This window comes from Aquila chrysaetos, chromosome 5, assembly GCF_900496995.4.
Source record: "Aquila chrysaetos chrysaetos chromosome 5, bAquChr1.4, whole genome shotgun sequence".
In the NCBI taxonomy this organism is placed as follows: domain Eukaryota; kingdom Metazoa; phylum Chordata; class Aves; order Accipitriformes; family Accipitridae; genus Aquila; species Aquila chrysaetos.
Window position 1 is genome coordinate 24,307,148 of NC_044008.1, and position 19,393 is coordinate 24,326,540.

The 19,393-nt window shown below is 39.5% G+C and overlaps 1 long non-coding RNA gene across 1 annotated transcript; it reads right to left on the minus strand.

The window, feature by feature from the left end:
- Positions 1 to 536: 536 nt before the first annotated feature.
- Positions 537 to 18,437, minus strand: LOC115341683. The gene is made up of 2 exons (XR_003923485.1): positions 18,126 to 18,437; positions 537 to 795 (listed from the first exon to the last, which is right to left on the minus strand). It is a non-coding gene; the product is annotated as an uncharacterized LOC115341683 (long non-coding RNA).
- Positions 18,438 to 19,393: the final 956 nt, after the last annotated feature.

Genomic DNA, 19,393 nt, shown 5'->3' on the forward strand with positions numbered 1-19,393 from the left:
AAGCAATTGGAACTAATTAATCTGAATGAATCCGAATATATATGCACTTGAGTTCTTTTTCTGACTTTTGAACCAGATATTGGGCCCTAGCAATGCAATCTGCTTTAAGCACAGGCCTAAATTTAAATATTTTTTTCTGTTTAGGACTTGCTAAGTTACCTAAGTTTTTAAAATCCTTTTGTAACATGGTCAGTCACTTCTGAAGACAGGGGAACTGTCCCTTCTTTATAAACCCTTCGTTGACTTCACATTGTTTGATTACATTCAATAAACTATGAAAGGGATTAAAGAGAAAAGAGAAAAACAAAATCTCCTCACTGTGGTGCCTGTGTCTTCTCAAATACATATTCCTATCTCTGCATTTAGATTTGTACTACTCTTTTTTAGGTGCCAATTTTTATAAAGAATGGGAATAAAACCTCCCTTTTTGTTCCTTGCCGAATTGTTTCTCTCAGCTGCCTTTTCAGTCACAGCATGAGCAGTGGCTCAAGGACCGGAGAAAAGAACAGCAGAATGGGAGGAAGTGCTTTTTTAAAAAAAAAAAAGGAAATAGAGAAATTACTTGGGAATATTAAATGATCACATTTTGCTAATTTAGGTGCAGAACTGTACCGGGGCAGGAAAAGTCCCCATGGCCTTGGGTGTTCGGTGCTCCCAGCTTCCCAGTCTGCAGTGGATATGTGTAAGCTCTGCTCAGGACTGCTGCTCGCTCCCAGGTTAAATGCTCTGTGTCCCAGAGTGGTGCAGTTTGCCTCTCCATTGAAACATTTCCACAATATGTGTATGGTAATTCCACTGGGGAAAAAAAAAAAAAAATCAGCAAAAAAGAGATTTAACAAGTCACTGAAGAAGGTAGAATTTGAAGATCAATAATGCTGTATTTGGAAATACATCCTCCTGCTTGTGTGGTGGAGTATTCTCCAGCCTTGTATTCAGTGGGGCTTCTTTGTACCCAGTGTAACCTTGCCTTTTCTGCCGTTGAAAGAGCATTTTTCACAGCTATTTCTACCCCCTGCCCTGGACCTCCATAGCAATTGGACATACAAGATACCCTTTTATTCTAATTTGTTCTCTAAATTGGTTAAACTAATCCCACATTAGCAGGTTTGCATTGTTGTGGCCATTCTGATGCAGGCGCGGCTTGTGAATGCATTTAGGTGTCATGATAAATGATTCCTTTTGTTAAAGATGGGGTACTGCATTGCTTTTCTTACTACTTTTGGGATTGATGGTCTGAACTCTTGAAATTTTCCTGGTATTTGCTTTTCTTACTTTCTTTAATATTCGTAGAAGCCATTTGTGTCTGTTTTGAATTCAGTTCTGTAAGACATTTGTCTATTAACAAGAGGGCATTTAATGGACTGATGAATGAAGATTTGGAAATGTTTATGGCAAGGATTTAATTCTTTTACATAAAAATAGAGAAACATGCAGAGAGCATGGTGATCAACATAAAAGATGATTGATGGAATGGAAGGAAAATCGGATTGTGAGATAGGAATACACCTCTCAGGTATGTAAACCTTTAATACATTAACACTTATCGTCCCAGCCCTGGTCCCATTAAGAAATTAAAAACCATAAAAGTCTAGTATGAGTTCCAGTATCTCCAATGAGATCGTGTTTCATGACCTGTACGAAAAATATGATCTTTGTGTAGGCCAAAGTACAAATGGTAAATTATTGAAAAATATTGCTCAGTTAGAAGAAATCTCTTATTTTTCCCCTTCCAAATGTCTGCATCCCACCTTAAATAACCCCTGCCCTTAAATGACTGTAGTGACTTGCTCAGCTCCTGTTCTGTCTTTGGTACCCAGATGTAAGCTTCCACAGCTGCTGCTCCAGCAGCTCTGGGAATGGCTCCTACAGACAACGTAGAGGTTTCCAAGCATGTTGTCCTACGTCTCTTCATAAGAAATTGCGTGATTTTAGGCTACATGGTGAGACTGTCGTATTGTGCTCATGGCACTCAGAGGCAAAGTAGATTCTGTGAAATGTGAGTTGCTGTTGAAACTCTGAGTAGCTTCTCCAAATTCATTAAACAACAAGAATATTCAAAACCTCTCCTAGGATCTGTGAGCCATTGTCTTGGGCACCGTACAAATACATGCAACTTGCCCTATGGGCGCCTAACTGCTGTTGACGTTCTCAGATACTTCACTGAGCTGCTTCTGGGCTTCTTTTGCCAGGTCACATTAACAAAACTCCCAACACACTTAAATCATCCCCTTGTTACTGTGTTGGAATTAAGACTGAAGGCAAAACCTGCTCAAAATGAGTCTGTCTCCTTAGTTGGGCCCAGTCTTGCATGTGTATGGCGAGCGCATCTAAGGTGGCTGCAGACTGCCAGTAGATACAGCCTTAGCAAAGTAGCATCAGCAATATATGTTTGTGCATGTTCTGATGAATCCAGAATTTAGGTTCTGTTATTTCTAGGGTGGAAGAGCTAGATTCAAAGTCCTGCTCTGCTTAATTTATAGCTGAGACTTGAATTTGGTGGTTCACCATCCCATCAGAAAGGCGTAACTGCAATGGTAATAGATATGCTGGTGAAAAGGTTTTTTACCTCTCCTGTTGGAGTTGTTCCAACTTCTTTTGGTAATTAAATATTGAAGTAGAGACTTCAGCCTCAGTACCAACACCACTGACCTAAGCCACTGTGCTGTAGGAACAATTTCTTTTGTTCACTCTCTGGTCCAGAAAATGTTTCTAAGGGGAACAGCTACTGTCAGAGAAGTGGAGAAACTCTGACTCCAGAGTAGCCAGCAGGTTGGTTGGTAAGGTGGTCAGGTGAGAAATGAGAAGTTTACAAGTGCCTGCACTAAGCCAGACACTTGAACCCAAGCCTGTTTTGGAATACCTATGCTACCCATAGCCTTACTAGTTCTTCTGTGGTAGAAAGTTGTGGATTTTTGTGTCTCCTGGATGGGGAACTCCTCACCTACCTGAGCAAATTGTCCATTTCAGATGACTAATGGGAGAGTAGTCACAGTGGGTGAGCCTAAGCAGAAGGAAACCTGATGCCTTGCTTATCTGCACTTCTCTCTTGCCCAGCAATTTCTTCTCTACCTATTGGTTTCTGAGGGTCTTTCTTCAAATAAGGATATTTTGCAGGCAGTGTGGCAGCACTCCTGAAAGTTAAGCTGGGCAGATGCCCACATACGCACCTGTGAGTCTCTAGGCTGCAATCCCTCCGCGTCGGGAAGATTATAGCACGTACAGAGGAGGTTGTGTATTACCTTTCTTCTGGAGGGGAGAACCTATGAAGCGAACTGCCTGCAGGAAGCCGGCTCACCTCAGCTCCATAAGAACCTAGACCTAATGATTTGCTCAGATTACAAAGGCAAACTGGGACCTTGAAGTAGATCTTCCATGTCCTAACTTCTTACGTCTTCATCCTGAGAATATCCTTCTTCTTTTGCAGGCTGGAAATACAATAAGTGACAAGTAAGGTCCATTTTCCTAATAGCACTGACAAATGTGATTAGGAGGAGTTACACCAGGCATTTTCTGTGATAATGCCTGTTTTTCTTTTTTTCCTTTTCTTCTTTCCAACCTTTCTTATTCCCTGAAAGGCTCAGCCAAAGTCAGTGTGAGCAGATGATGTGAATCATTAAAACTTAACGGTATCCTGCATGCACTGTCTCATGCTTCAGGGACTGTATTTTTTCACTACTGTTTTGTATTTAATGGAGTCATTTGACACCTATGCTTAGCAGGTGTCAAATCTTCAAAAGCTGGGCATGTTTTTTAGTGAATAAGAAGCAACAAAAAAGACACGGACCGAGACGCTCCAGGACACCCAGGCATCTCTGCTATAGAAACACTGACTCATGCTGAGGCCTGAAGGTTCGTCAGACAACTGGGAGGAGAGCTGTATTTAACCATGTACTGCATTTAACCCCTGAAATCCAGGCTACTTGCTTTCCCTGTGATACAGTTTGGTAGGTTCAGTTTTTGGTTTTCAGGCAGTAAAAGCTGGGACAAAGACTCCCTGGCATTTTCAAGATGCCCACGACAGCACTGAGAGCCAGTGCTGTGCCTCCTTTTGGTGACACATTCCCTATGTCATGTCACCTGCAGTGACTAGTGGCAGCATTATTAATTAAGGTAGTAGCTTTATAGCTAAAGGGAAAGCTTTTATTTTGCTTTCTAGCTTTTTATTTTTTTATCCTTTGTTTTTGCGTGATTACAAAGTTAATTTTTTTTTCTGAAACAAAATGCAAAACCCCCACAAACACTTATTCTTTTGTCTAGTTAGAGAAATTCCATCCTTAGCTTACATCAAGCATCTTCATTTATATCCACATGAATTTAGCCCATTGTTCTTTGAGAAAAGAAGCCAAAATACTCACATCAGAAACATGGTCATGACTAACTTGATCTTGAAGAGATTAGATCTGAATAAACTTCGAAGGCTGGGATAGTAATGTAAAGTGAGAACTATATTTTTTTAATAGTTATGGTCTTGCCAGCCTAATCTTTTGAAAGAGATGGGAGATACATACAGTTCAACAATAGCTTGTGGTTGAATTTCATAACTGTCACAAGGGACTCCAGAATACATATAGTCTGTAATAAAATGATCTAATAGCAGCTGGATATGCATGTGATAATCCTTACTGAAGACAATGCAACTATTTAAGTGAAGAAGTAGATTTTAGCCTGTTAACTATTATACCAGAGAACTAAGTTCTTCCCTAAGATGTGCTTCCAATTTGATTTAATATATATATTTGTGCTAGAAGAAAAATCTATTTAGTGTTTTTAGTGCTGTACAGGGAACACAAAAGCTTAAGAAAGAAAGCATCCCATCTGTAACTGTAGCCAGCAGTTATACTTCACATTTTTTCTTCTAAATTCTTTCCTTCCTCTATTTTGAAACAATTTCTGCTGGCTGTTCTTATCAGTCTTTTCAAAGTCTTATTCCATTTACTACCTTTCCCCTGAGCAAAGGAAAATCCTCTTTTGTTTTTTCTGATGATCAATTCTTTTAAATTGAACTTGTAAGTAAGTCTCATTCATTTTACACAATCTATCCACTGGAAAACTTGAAGGTGAACAGTCCTTCTCCCTATGGGAAGTATTTACAAATAAGGAAGCTGCAGTCTTTCTTTCTCTTAAACTCACAGAACTAAAAAGAAATCTCACCAATTTGTACAAGATCTGCGGCCAGAGTATCAGCACTACAGCGTGAATTTCTGCCTTAAAACTGGCTTACCTACATGCAGATCATGAGGCTCTGCCAACAGACAACAGCACTGTCCCCTTGCCAAAACACCGGAGGTTCCTACATGAGATAATGCTGGCTCGGGTATATTTCTTTCATATGGTGATTCTCTGCTGAGTCTCTAATTTCACCTATAAAGGATTCTCTTGCAGATTGTTAGATGCCTTTGTGACCTCTGAGTAAACTATTTCTCATTCAGGGCTTCATTTAACAGATATCAGTCATGAGCTTAGATTAAGGCTTGTATGATCAAGCTGGGGGTTAACATTAGTTGTTGACCTATCTGTGATATAAGATATACCCTTGTATGGATGGCACTGTTCGAAGCTGCATCTGCAAGTTGAAAGGACAGAGATCTCTCATAGGCCTCTATCTCTCCAGCCTCCTGGTAGCGGACGACAATTTGGTGACAAGTCTGTCAACTGCTGGAGGTAGTTTTGAGGGGTCTGCATAGCACTGTTTTTAAAAAGCTTTAAGGAGTAGCCAATCTCTTAAACTATTGATTCCTCCTTAAGACATCCTTGTTTCATATAGAGGAAGACTTGCCTTTGGTTTTTGACAACAGAAGAGAAAGAAAGGAGGTAGAAGAAAGGCAGAGAAGCTCAGATGTGGATTATCTTGACTTCTGTCTTTTGGGATAGAATCCTGTAATTGTAACTGTTAGCTTCCCAGGGTTAAAGCAGATTAGACACTGAATCCTCGACTCTAATACAGACCTTCACACTGCTGCTGAGGATGGAGCCAGTGACCCTGGTAATGAAGCCCCAAAACCCTGGAGAGAATACTTGACTTTTTTCCCCAAACAGGCAGGCCTGTTCGAGTGGGAAGTCCATTCTGATAAACAGAGCATGGAGGGCATGCAGGTTAGCCTGCTTTTCCTGATGTCTCCACTTGGTGTTGAAATGGTTAAAAATGTTAGCATTTTCTCTAGCAGAGCCTGGTTTCAGATGAATAGGGGCAGTTTGTGCCTTCTCAGTGCCTGTTTCAGGCTGTCCTCATCCCGCACAAGGCAGCACTGTATGCTTCAGACCCTGAAGGTTCCACCGCCTGCAGGGCTTGACTTTTCTTAAACTTTTTTTTGGTAAATAAAAGGAAAGAAATAAAGTCATCGTTAACTCTTTGAGGTTTGAGGACTTAGCTTTGGATACCTTCTTCCTCCTGGAGTACCACTGCAGCATAAATCAGACTTTGCAAATATGTCCACACCTAGCAACTATACTCAGAAGCAACTATAGAGATTTGAACACTGCAAATCACATAAAGGAATGCAAAATTGTGGGTTTACCTTGAGTATGCCAGAATGTAATCAGCCAAGTGAAAACACACCCAAAATCTACCTCTTTCTGCTTTCAATGCACCATTCACCAATTATAGAGTAATAGTTGTTTTACTGTCAATCATAATATTACTGCTTAAGAATTCTTAACATTTCTTATTCTTCCTTTCTGTTTGTTTTATTTTCCTTTGTCATCTTCTTTCATTCTATTCTCTATCTCTGTTTTTCTTGTCACCTGGAGAACTTTAATCGTTTGTGCTGTCCTCTATACACTTCACAGTGACCTCTGTTTAATCAGAGCTTGAGTTCAGTGAGTAAAAAATTGAGTTAAAGAACCCAATATGCACTTCCAGCTCACTACATTACCATGTCCATATGTGGTTTGGGTCTTAACTGAAAATAACTCAATATAAAACCCCCAAAATAAAGCAGCCTGCCAGGAAACCAAAAGCTATCAGAATCTGGAGGCTGGTAAAACAAGCATTACTGTGGGCTTCTCTGCTCCCATTCAGCAGCCAGTTGCAAAAGTCTGCCTTGGGATGGACCTGTCAAATACACAGATGGGTGTCCCTTGGAACTAATCTTGAACATGGTGAAAATTAAAATATGAGGTATTTTAAATGCAATATGCTGTGTTCAGCAGAGTAGCGTTTGAAACACCAAGGTCTGTTCCATCAGAGCATACCTGACCTGCTCTACCCCCAAGCCACTGGCAGGCTGTCAAGCTTTTGGCCCCGCTGGAGGAGAAAAACTATACTGTTAATTCTGGCATCTAAACCAAATATTAGTGTCAACCTAAAAGTATTAAAAGCAAAACTAATTCCATCTTGACACGTTCCTAACAATCACTAGCTCAGGAAGGACATTATGAAGTAAGATTTATGTTTGCCTCTAGAGAAAGCTTCTTTATTCAAATTATGATGAATTTGAGGCAAGGTTCGCACTTTTTTGTATGTGCTATAATGTATATGCTAACTAATTTATTATATGTTTTATAGGAAACAGGAATGTTTCTTGCTTTACCTTAGAGATAAATATTCAGTGACATAAAGATGTAAGGACGGAAAGGCAATCCTGTTACAAATGCGTTCAAAAAGTATTGTGCACGCTGCTCCATTGAACACGTGGCTCTTACGCGATCTCAGGACAGCACATCATTGTCATTTAGGCAAAGTATTCTTTCTGACTTTAAGGCTATCAACTAAAGACAGCCCTGATTTTTTTTCTTCAGCTATTTTCTGTGTATAATTTTTTTCTACTTCTGATGTTTACTTTTAAGATGAAGTTCAACAGTAACTTTTCTTCAGTCTGCTATAGGAGATTGCTGAAAGGCAACATCTGGTAAGTAGCAAAAAAACTCTAGCTGTCAATAAGCAAGTTAATATAAATTCATCAGGGGCATTTACTTTTTTTAGAACATTATATTCTATGGTCTGCTGTCTTAAAGATAAAATTTACTACACTTCAGCTATCATTTATGCTAATAATAGGGTTTAGAATTGGAGACTGATCTCAGTTGTATGGGTATATGCTGCAGGGGTATTACTCCAGGATTGTTCTGATATAAAAGAACCTTCAGGTACTAAAGGATCAGCACCAAAAGCCCTTTGTAGCATGTCTAGGTGGCTGCAACTGCATCTGTACATCGAGACCAGATCTCCTTGTGGCATCTGACAAGCCCCTGCCGCATCCCCTGGCAGTACGGGGTGTTGCACTGCACAGCCTTTCCAGGCAGCACAGGCCTGCAGCTCCTGCTGATGGCAATGCTGCATGCAGATACAGAAAAGCACTTCTGTCAAAACCAGAAATATTGTGTTTCTATGGTGTGAATATGCTAAACCACTGCAGGGGCAAAAAACTCGATTGTGCCGTTCAATCAGCATCACCGTTAGGGTTCTCTGCTTAGGACCAAGTCCAGCCGCCCAAACCACGGAGATTTATTTTTGGGGAAAGAAAGAGAACACTTCTGACTGGACAAGCTGAGTAATTCGGCAGTTGCTGTACTATAGATATGTTAGGGCCTTGGTGGAAATAGGCACTCAATCCTCTTTGTCTTTGACTCCTCTAATCTCCTTAGGCTATACTGATTTATACAGGAGATCTCTGCAGAGAGACAGGTGCCTTGTCATAGTCACCAAGAGCAGCCGTAGTAAAAATGAATACATTTTCCAGCTAGGATATCCCAGGTCTCAGAGGAGAAAAAAGTGGTGCAGGTGGTCAGGAGCAAGATCCGGGCAGTGGTTTTCAGTCGACCTTCATTTGCATCATAAACCCATCATCTTCCCGAGCACAAAGGAACAGCAGGGCTGGCAGCCTGCGCAGCCCCACAGCAATAGGCATGGGACGGGCTGGGAATCGGGAGCACTGGCTGAGCTGGTGAGAGATGTTTCACACATGGCCTCCATCTCTGAAACGCTTGGCTCTAGACAGGGCTGTTCGTCTCTCACTTTTAAGAGTGCTAAAAGGTTTTCTCTCCTCTCTGTGGGGGGTGACCAAATGCAATTTAAGTAAGCGTGTTTCTGCTGAAGCACCGATATATTCTGGTTGCCATTTGTTGTTCTCATTGTTACAAAGAACGATCTTTCCGTTAACCTAATCTAAATGATCACTTGGAGGCTGCAAAACTATATGTCATTTTTAAGCTACTGTATCCGGATGGCCTAAGGGAAATTCTACAGATGCCTTGCCACAATCCATTTCTTCCCCATGACGAGCTACCAGGCTAGTTGCTTGGATTCATTTGCCACAGCTGTTTACCTCTTTGACCTCAAAGCTACGAAGGTATGGTGCCAATGAAATACAAAGGAGGCTGCCTTTTAAATTACTCATTATAAGAATTATTTTCTAAAGTAAAAAGGGACAGGAGGTGGTATTCTTCCAGCTGAATGGAACTACTTGAGTGAGTATTTTGCCTTCACCTTCTAATAATTTTCTTCTTTCTTTCCTTTTTCTGTTAACCTGTAGACATAGATAAATGAGCAACACAATATTAATGTGCTTATTAGTCTGGAATAATTTAAGACAGACTAATATCTCCCTGACAGAAAATTGTCAGCTCAGGTCTATCATGGCATCAGTCATTGCAAGCTATTAAATTTCTGCAGCAGAGCTAGTAGGTAGATACCTCGTTTTATTTATTTCTGCAGTTCAAACATACCCCATTTCCATTTTGACCACAGTTGTTCCTATCTGGTTGTGCTTATTTATTTGAAGTTATTTATAGGTGATACTGTCCCCAGCTAACAACTCAGCATGCAAGAGCTGATGAATATTAAATTATAATTTGTCTAAAAACCAAAGGCAACAAATCTAGGTCAAAGATATTGCCTTGGGCAAAGTCCAGACAGGTTCTTTTGCATCACTGAATATTAAGCTCCTGCCTTTCTATTTAAAAATGGTTATACCTGATCAGGCAGGTGCCTTTTTATACAAGGAGCATATAGTTTAAAAGCATCTCAAGAGGTAAGTGCACAAGTCCTGGGCTATGTGTTGCAGAGAAAAACAAAATGTTACCTCACAATATCCATTGATCTAATGACTGATCTTTGAGACGTGGGTTTGTATTTGCTGCTTGTCCCGTTTTGAGGAAGAGACTTGCCCCTAAACATTAGGTGACTGATCTAAACAAAGAACTAGGGGAATTTGAGGAGCTCCTCACATTCTCACTTGTTAAAGCTGTTACTTGATATAAAAATCCACTAGATGCCTCTAGTCCGTCATTTCACTTTTATATCTGTTTTTCTGCATAACTGCTAGTTTCCTGGTCATCCATGCTGTGCTCATACCACTCTGCTCATGGTCTCTCCTCTGGATTGAATTAGTTCCCTCCTAATACAGGCTAGTTTTCTTCTGGGTCCACAGCGGGTACAGCTGAAGTCAGCCTTCTGCAGGAGGTGCTAGCTTTGAACAGTAAGAAGGTGGGCACCTCCATACCACGTGGCTTAGGAACCAAGGTTCATTCCTTCACGGTCTGCAAAGACCCTGTAGGCACACCCAATGAACACAAAGTGGGTAATTTCGGAGCCTGATGGCAAGGGTATTGATCTGGAAAATTAGAAACTGAGGGTCATCTTTTTTATCAGATGGCATTGACCAAGTAGGAGAGCTGCAGCAGGAAAGACTGTCCACTGCCTGCTCTCCTCCCCCTTCCCTTACAAAAAGCACTCAGTAGATGTGGTTTTGGCATTCATTTAAATGAAGAAGAAACCTGCATCCATGCAATAGATTCCTCTATTGCAAGAGATGATGTTTGCCACACATAGGTATGCTGAAAAATTAATGCCACAGTGAGGAATTCTTTCTGTTCCTTGGCATCCTCCAAAGGTGTAGGAATATGTCCATGCCCTTGTATCTAATTATGGATTTGGAACTTTTCTTGGTTGCATGCCTTGAGTAGTAATTCACAATGCAATTAACTCTTTATTTTGGATTGATAGCGTGACTAGAACAGGGGAAAAGCAGACAAAAAAGATCATAAAAGTACAGTATAGTATTTTTTTTACCACTGTAGTGATGTTTTTATGGTATGAAGCATTACCACAATGTTGAATTGTTCCCTCTTTGCTGAAAGGTGGGGAGAGACTATAATTTTCTTATGCTTGAATTATGTGTTGCTGCCTAGTGAAATACGCAGTAATAAGGTTCCGCAGGTCACTACTGTGACTTAGTCTTGACAATGAAAATAAAAGAACTGCAGCTCTTAAAAATATCAATAAACATTTTCAAGCATCAGTTTCAACAGGAATGTGTGTCATACAAGGTGTCATATTGTGTGTCACAGGATGGCACACATTCCCTCCCACGTGTTTAACAGTCATTCCTTGAAAAGTCGTTGATTGCCAGTGGCTGCAAATGCTTGTAAAAGTGCTTATAAAAGAAACATTTATATATACATTTTTAATAGATTTATATAATAATAAAATATTTTATATTTATTGGGTATTTATTATGCATGTACTGCAAAAGTGGCCCAAACAAATGCAACCTCCAGTTCTGTGTTTAATTTCTTCTGCTTCACTTCCCATACAAGAATTCCAGCTCTGTGCTTTATCAGTCACCTGTATTTAGCTTACCACTTCCATCTATTGAATTGCAAGAGAGGGGGCTGCCACTTAAAAATATCGGAAAGTTCTGAGGAGTTGTCTGACCCTAGAAAATAGCTCCATATTGATTGATGACCTTACAGATCACAACAGAATTGTAGATAGCAGTATGTAAACAACGTTGCCAGGCTCCACAAGTCTCTGATTTCATCTAATCAGTCTTCAGACATCTTCATGTTGATTTCATAAGAGTGAAAGAGAAATGGAGAGTCCCTGTTGATAATCATTCATAGTTGCTTGACGGATATCTCATGAAACACATCAGAAAATATGCTGAATCCTTTTGAAAGCCATACTAAAGGCATGGCAGGAGCTAAGAATTCATCCAGCTGTTTCACATAGCTTTTAATATAAACCTTCTAACTTTTTTTTTTTTCTTGATGGTACCTTTTCATGGAGTTTTCGTGCTTGGACACAAATTTAGTCATGATATGTGTCTTTAAATTTAGCATCACATGTGCCAAGCTGGTGTGTATTAACACCTTACGCAGTGCTACAATCAGGTATTATATGTCAGCACAGCTGTGGAAGATTCTTACATTACCTGATTTTTAAACTGCTAGACATACATATGTGGCTTATACATAGTTAGCCTAGAGCAAAATATATAAAAATCTGGTCAAGATTTATGCTTGAGGTAGATTATGTGAAGATGAAAGAGAAAGCCTAAGTTTCTGTGTGGTGCAGCTGAAGTGGTGGGATGTAAAGAAGATGACTGAAGTAGGTAGCTGAACAATCCTCCTGTCTAAACAGGATCACGGTGGTTTGCCCATATGGCCCCTGATTTAAGGTAGCCATAGAAGGGAAGTGAAGATGCAGGAAACAGATTAGGAAATCTCCAAACACGTGAGCTGCGTGACCTAGTGCATCAAAGACATAACGCTGGTAGTGACTAACACCCAAGTGAATGAATCTGTAAAAGCGACAGGTTAGCTCAACAATACTTGATACAATATAAAAACACCTAGTGTGGTGTCTAAAGAACTGACAAGTGTATGAGAGAGTCATGAATACATCATTGGGCTATTGAATGGCTTCATCCCATTGCTTGCATAGCACTTAATTGCTATTCTTGCTACTTGCCACCTTATTTCAGTAAGGATACCGGAGACAAGCTGCCTGACTGAAGTTGCTGGAGTTCTTGAATGGGGGGAGGGGAAGACTCTAGAGCTGTTGATACTGGGGCGTGAATAAGGCAGATGACCAGGAATGGCCAAGGACCCTGGAGTGCCAGTAGTGGCCACTGGGAGAGACAAGCCAATGCAGAGGCAAATGGCTTTGTTGCTCTGTCAAATTTGATTGAAATTGTTAGGTGGATTAAAGGATAGAACATCGGCCGCTGGGAGGAGTGAATACGTGGACAAGTACACATATTCAAGCACAATCATGTAAGTTATGTTGCTTTCAGAACTTAGATTTAAAAGGCTATTAAAGAAAAGTAAACAAAGTCTTTCCTTGAAGTCTGAAGTATTCTGTTTTCTCCCGAGACAACTTTTCAGTGAAAGGCTTCTCTTTAAAAGGTCATAGATATTGTCTGCCGTAGAAATTGCTGAGGTCACCAAAGGTCTCTGCAAGCTACAGACACTGTGAATGCTTTGGTTCTCTTTAACCAAATATTCCATTTACTCACTATACTCTTTCTATAATATAGCTCTTTAGATTTTCTATAGAATTTATAAAATCTGTCTAGATGATTTAAAAAAATTCCTGACTCCCTAAGTAGCCATAATAAAGAGAAGCAAAATACATATGCAAAATACATTAAACAGTAGAGAAAGACTGTGGTTGACCCTTCAAATGACACATATCTTTTTGACACTCACAAAAAGTTTTATCTGTATACTCATATTTTTTCTATGCATCCAGATTTGGGCATTGTAGGACATAAAGTGGAAATCTCTGGCTGAAAACTTTGAATTTTTACATAAAAAGTAAGTTCCTTTGTCCTTTTCCTTTTACTGAACATAACAAATGAAGCTACAGAGATGCAATCGATCAAATTCCTGTTAATGAGAAAAAGGACTGAAGCAAACTATTTAAATGCATGTCTACAACTTTCCTGATTGTGCTTCCAATAATTTAATGTATTTACATTCTTCGGTGATGAAGCATCTTCTGCACTCATCTATCTTGGAAGATCTATGCTGAACTACTTTGTGAAATAAACAGAGATCAAATGCCTCTTAAATGTACGTCTAACTAGAGGAGTAGGTAAAAATTTGGGAGATTTGATAGGTGTCAGTCTCAATCCTTATTTGCAGGATAGCCCAGGGACATACCTAAGTGGTAACAGCCTCCTGTCCTGTGAGCTAAAGCTGCAGCACATTCCCTTTCTATTTACAACCTGTCTCCAACATTGCAGAGCTTGCATGTTCAATCCAAATCTTACCTGTGGTCTTGAAATATAGTCACATAGGTGTCTTCTGCAGTTCCTGTACCACTAAGTGAAAGAACTGGAATATCCCATGCCCTGCCTATATGCTGACCCTTTAGTCTATCATAAATTGGTTGTTGCACAGGAAAAAAATCACATGTTATGTGGCAGAGGAGAACTGCTCTCACTTGCTTTTCAACACTGTTTGGCTGGCTACTGTGCTACAGAGGATGTTTTCCTTTTAAATATTGTAGTTCATAGTTACCGAGAATGACACAAAAAAAACCCCTTCTTAATGGTCTCAGACAGATGAAAGACATGTTTTAAGATATTTAAATATTGCTTAAGAATGTTTGATCTTGACTATGTATTTCTTAATTTTAAGTTATTTTTGTTATTCTAACTCCCTGCTGAAAATAACATTGCATCTGTTTCTTTATAAGCCCATTTGTTAATACACCTGTTAGCCTTCTTTCTTCTAATGCATTATTATGTTTGTTTCCTCATTAAAACTGAAATAAACAGCAATAATTATGCTGATATACTTATTTTTAACACATTAAAAGCTGGTAGTTTGGATAGTAGATATGACTTTGTAGTACATGCTCACTTTCAGAACTGTAACCACTCTACCTCCCCCATTCCCTTTATTTACTAAAGCATATATTAAATTCAAGCGTCCTAAAGAACTCACATTTTAATAAATGAAAAGCTTTGCCACGCACAAAACAACAGGTTGTTTTCTTGTATTAGACCTTTTGTGCAGGGGAAAAACATGTAGTATCTAAATATATCAGATGCTGATCCAACTGTGCAGGAGAGCTATATCTAATGAAAAATCACTCTTCCTTAAATTTCTTGCCTCAGCAAAGTTAATTTTGATTATTTTTTTTATGAGGTAGAAAACAAACCACACTTAGATAAGCGATGTGTTGATAATGCTGGAAGGATATAAATGCAGGTTAGAGAACTATTTACTTTTACCTCATACAGGCATAGCTATTTATTCATTTTTACTTGTTCAACTCATTTTTGCATTTATAATTCCTATTATAGACTATCTTTCCTAAATTGTTTAAGCACATGATTGAATACCATTAAAAAACAATGGGACCCAAATACATAGTTGAAGTTAAATATGTTTAAGTGTTTTTCTTAAGTAAAGCCAGCCAAAAAAAAAATATACCTTTAATAGAAAATCAAAACATTAACATCTCAGTGGTAGAATGTTTGTTTCTCTCCTGATTGTTGATTGCCTGAATCCGTTCCTCGCAAAATGAGCAGCAGAGCTGCCACTCACTTTAATGAAGCATGATCAAGGCCGTAATTTTTACCAGGATGAACACGTTCCTTATGAGTGTACCTGCATTGCCCACCACATAAAAAGTATAGCAGTTTAAATGATTAAACCCATCGATATTTCGCAGTTGTTATGTCAAGAATGAAGATGCTGATGGAAGTGTTCTTCCATCCCATGAGAGCTGCCAGAACCCCCCCCATGCCCATGGCAGGGGGGCTGGAACTAGATGATCTTTAAGGTCCCTTCTAACCCCAAACATCCTATAATTCTATGATTCTATGAAATCCATGTGCTCTGCTGGACACAGTTTTTAAAGTTAAACCACAGGATTCCAGACTGGAGAGCAGCCCACCCAGGCCCATAAGTCACAAATGATAGCAATCAGCTGTGGCACAAAGGGATTGTGTATGAATGTATTTTTGCATATCAGAATTTTTTTGTACCTCAGTTATCCTGTACTCCCCAAATTCTGAATACTGATGACTTTGCTAGTTTGATTCACTTAACCAAATTGCCTGTTATTTTCAAACAAAAGCTACACTAGATGCATAGGCATTTGCAACCAAAAAATGTATCAGTACACAAATTTTTGAATTAATTATTTTTTAAAAAATTATTCATAGACTACAAATCTATGTAATTTCCCTGAGAAAACCTTTGAATAGGGGAATAACTGAAAATATAAAATTTCCTTGCATGGGTGATTTCATCATAAATGGAAACAAAATTTTACACTTACACTCCAAGAGCAATCTGGAAGAACAGATCTTTGTTTAAAAAATTCTGAATCTGAAAAGAAATCTGTATAAAAAAATGTCCTGTCATTGATCACACAGACTCATTTCTTTCCTAACAGTAATTTGTAGGCTGACATCTGCATATTATCTGCTATAATATGCCACGCCAGATTATTTCGATTTGAGCTTTGTACACTTAATATTGTATTTCTCAAAATGCAGCTTGAAGTTTGTCAGCATTAGAAATCTTGTTACTCTGATTCACCATTCTGAGGATGAAATTCTGGCACATAAAACATTTTCTTAATGATGATAATGTGGTTGTTATTTCACACTTGGAGCATATAATTAATATTAATGTTAATGTTAATTTTGTCCATATTATTACAGTTTATTGGTTTTGATACTTATTCTATAATGATACATTATAACCGTAATAGCCAATAATGTGTGGTGATATGCAGTAATACAATAAAACAACAGCAATAGTAATAATGATAACTGATGAATAATTAGTACCATTTTTATACTATTCAAAGCTTCCAGTCAGAAGTCTTATCAGGTTCTAGAAGCACTTAGAAAGCCACAGTCTTTCTCCCACAAAACATATATGTAAATTCTTTCGAGACAGGGAAAAACACGCCAATCTATAGAATTCCTAATCAATGCAAATTGTAAATTTTTTTTAACCACAGGATTGTTAAGGAAAAAATATCTCTGACGTGATGCATGTTGTTGCTTATTGTCATCCTTATGTAGTTTGGTTTTCCTGAGAAATAGCATTAAACCTGCTCTGAGGATGAGGCAGCACACCACAGGGGAATTGTTCCTCAGGGCCTTTCTGGAGCACTTGTTTCTCCTGTTCAGCCATCGCTGATAGTTTCATACAGTCTCTGTCTACCAGGTAGCCTGTTGGACTAACTGAACAATTCCAATTGCTTTCTTACCATCTCTTGCTACCAAAAATAACTGCAAACAACTATATTACTTAGGTGGTGTCTTGAGACTAAACATAAAAGCCTTTAATCAGAATTATAGGGATTTTTAAAAAGCCTCCCAAACTCTGCCATGTCTTCAGGCAGCTAAGAAACAAAAAGCTCACAGCTTTGCTAATTGGAATACTAGAATTATTTAAAGTGAATACAGGTCCTGGGTTTCTCCTGCCTCAGAGTATGTTCCTTTGAAAACTTCAGCCAAGGGCTTTAATAATTTAAATACTATCTTCCTTTATTTTTTTTTTTTTTTTAAGTCCTGTGGAGTAGAAGATCTAAAATACCAAAATCAGTAATAAAGGGCTGATGGCATTGTGGACACATGGGCCTGCTTGATCTTAAACATTGCTATTTAACATTTCTTATGTGCACAGTATGTGAGGAGGACTCCTTTTCCCTGGTATAGCTGATTAAAATGGCTGCATGAGGAGAGGCAGGGGAAAGGGATGGTGTACCTGGCTCAGGTCATTAGCTGCTCTCTACTCCATCTCAATCAGAGCTCAGCTTAAAAAGAATCGACTTTCCAGTCAGGTCCCATGGGAGCACTGGGAATAAGCAATATGCACAGGTATCAGTAGGCGCTGGATGTCCAGCTGGAAGAGTGCTGCACTTCAGAGAGGGGGAAAAAGCTGAGATGTACACTGCAGTACTGGGGCCATGTGGTGCTCTGATGACCTGCAGAGGACCCCCAAGAGAAAAATTTTAAAGCTGAATTATCTCACTTCCCTAATAAATTGGGCCAATAGAGAAACCCCAGCCACAACTCCAAATCTTAACTGTCCAAAAATCTGGGGAAAGTTTATCCTTGGATTACAAGACTTGGGCCTGCAGGTTTTCCCAGCCCACAGCACTGATGTGAATCAGAAATATTGACTGTGATTTGTATGTCAGCCTGGAGAGTCAGCTCTAATTCGGGCAAATCACAAACATTTCTAAATTAGATTTGCTACACCTCAGCTCCAGTTCTGGGAAAGAAAATACACTCTTACAATTGATCAATCGATATCTATCTATCTATCGAATTTTTTCTATGCCTATATCAGCTGATTAGGGCAGCCATAAGGTACAGCTTAGGAATTTGGGCTCAGATGAAGCAAAGTAAACATTTTCATACCTATGGGAGTAACGCATGCCTTCTCCAGGAGCGCTCTAGGCATTAGTACCCATATGCTACGCTGCTACATTTTCAGAAGAGCCCTGGTCACAATTATCTTCCAAACTTCTCCCTGGGATGACTAGGGAATATCATTCACTGATCATTTCCAGATGCCTTGCACACATTTCTGCTCTGAAAATTAAGATAGTTAATAGGATGGACACAGGTTGTTCCATGCCAGTTGGCCTCATTGCCAGGGTGTGCTCATCTCAGCTCTATTCGTATTTTGGTGAAGGAGTCTTGCTAGTTGAGCTGTTCAGGAGGCAGCCATGTCAATAGAGGTTTGGAAGGAACCGAAGCTCTTGGTTGGTGATACACATGCAGCTTTGTGGTCACAGCTCATGACGTAAGGGACTGTAGCTGAATGAGGAACATCTTTGTCTCCAGCTTTCGAAGATTTACAAAAGTGCAGATGAAAATGAATAAATATCTGTTGGATCCTCTGCGGCTTTTCCTTTTCTTATGACTCATTCTGTTTTTCACGTACAAAGCAGTGCCTGGCAGCCTGACACGGGATTATGGGATGTAATAGTATTTTCTCCCCCAAGCTATTTGTGATGGATCTAAAGGGAAGATCATTAGATAGAGGAGGAGAGGCGTTATGCTGGTTCTGGTAGAAACGAGAGAGCCTGTATTTGTAAAAGTGGGGGGAAATGAGAATGCTTTCACCACTGGGAATGTGAATGTCTCTCAGCCTCGCACGTACGTGATCCAAGAGCAGAGGAGAGAAGGTTCCTCAGAGCCCTGACACAGCTGGTTGTTCTTCCACACTGAAACACTCTGGAGATTTCAGTCCAGAGCCAATTTCACAACATCTGGATTAGTTTGAAATTCACTTGGTTTCATTCTAGCAACCTTAGCAGATAGCCTGGGGAGGCTTAGGAGTATTTGTCACTGGAGGTCTTCACCACAGCTTATACAAAACACCTGTTGAGGACTGACCTGGCTGTAACAGAGTCTGCCTTGGGCCAACCACTGGACAGCTGATCATTTGAGGTCTCTTTCAGCCCTGTTTTTCTAAGCTTCTATGAATATAACGTAGCTGGGTAAGAACATGAAAAGTATGAGGCCCTGACTAAAGTCTGAATAGAAACCCCTTTCTACGTTCATTCCAGAATCCAGCCAGAGACTAATGGATTTGTATATACATCATACAGTATATTAATAGCAGACCATTTTTAGAACGTGTTGACATTTCTTGGTATCAGCAGAGACATTTGAACTGC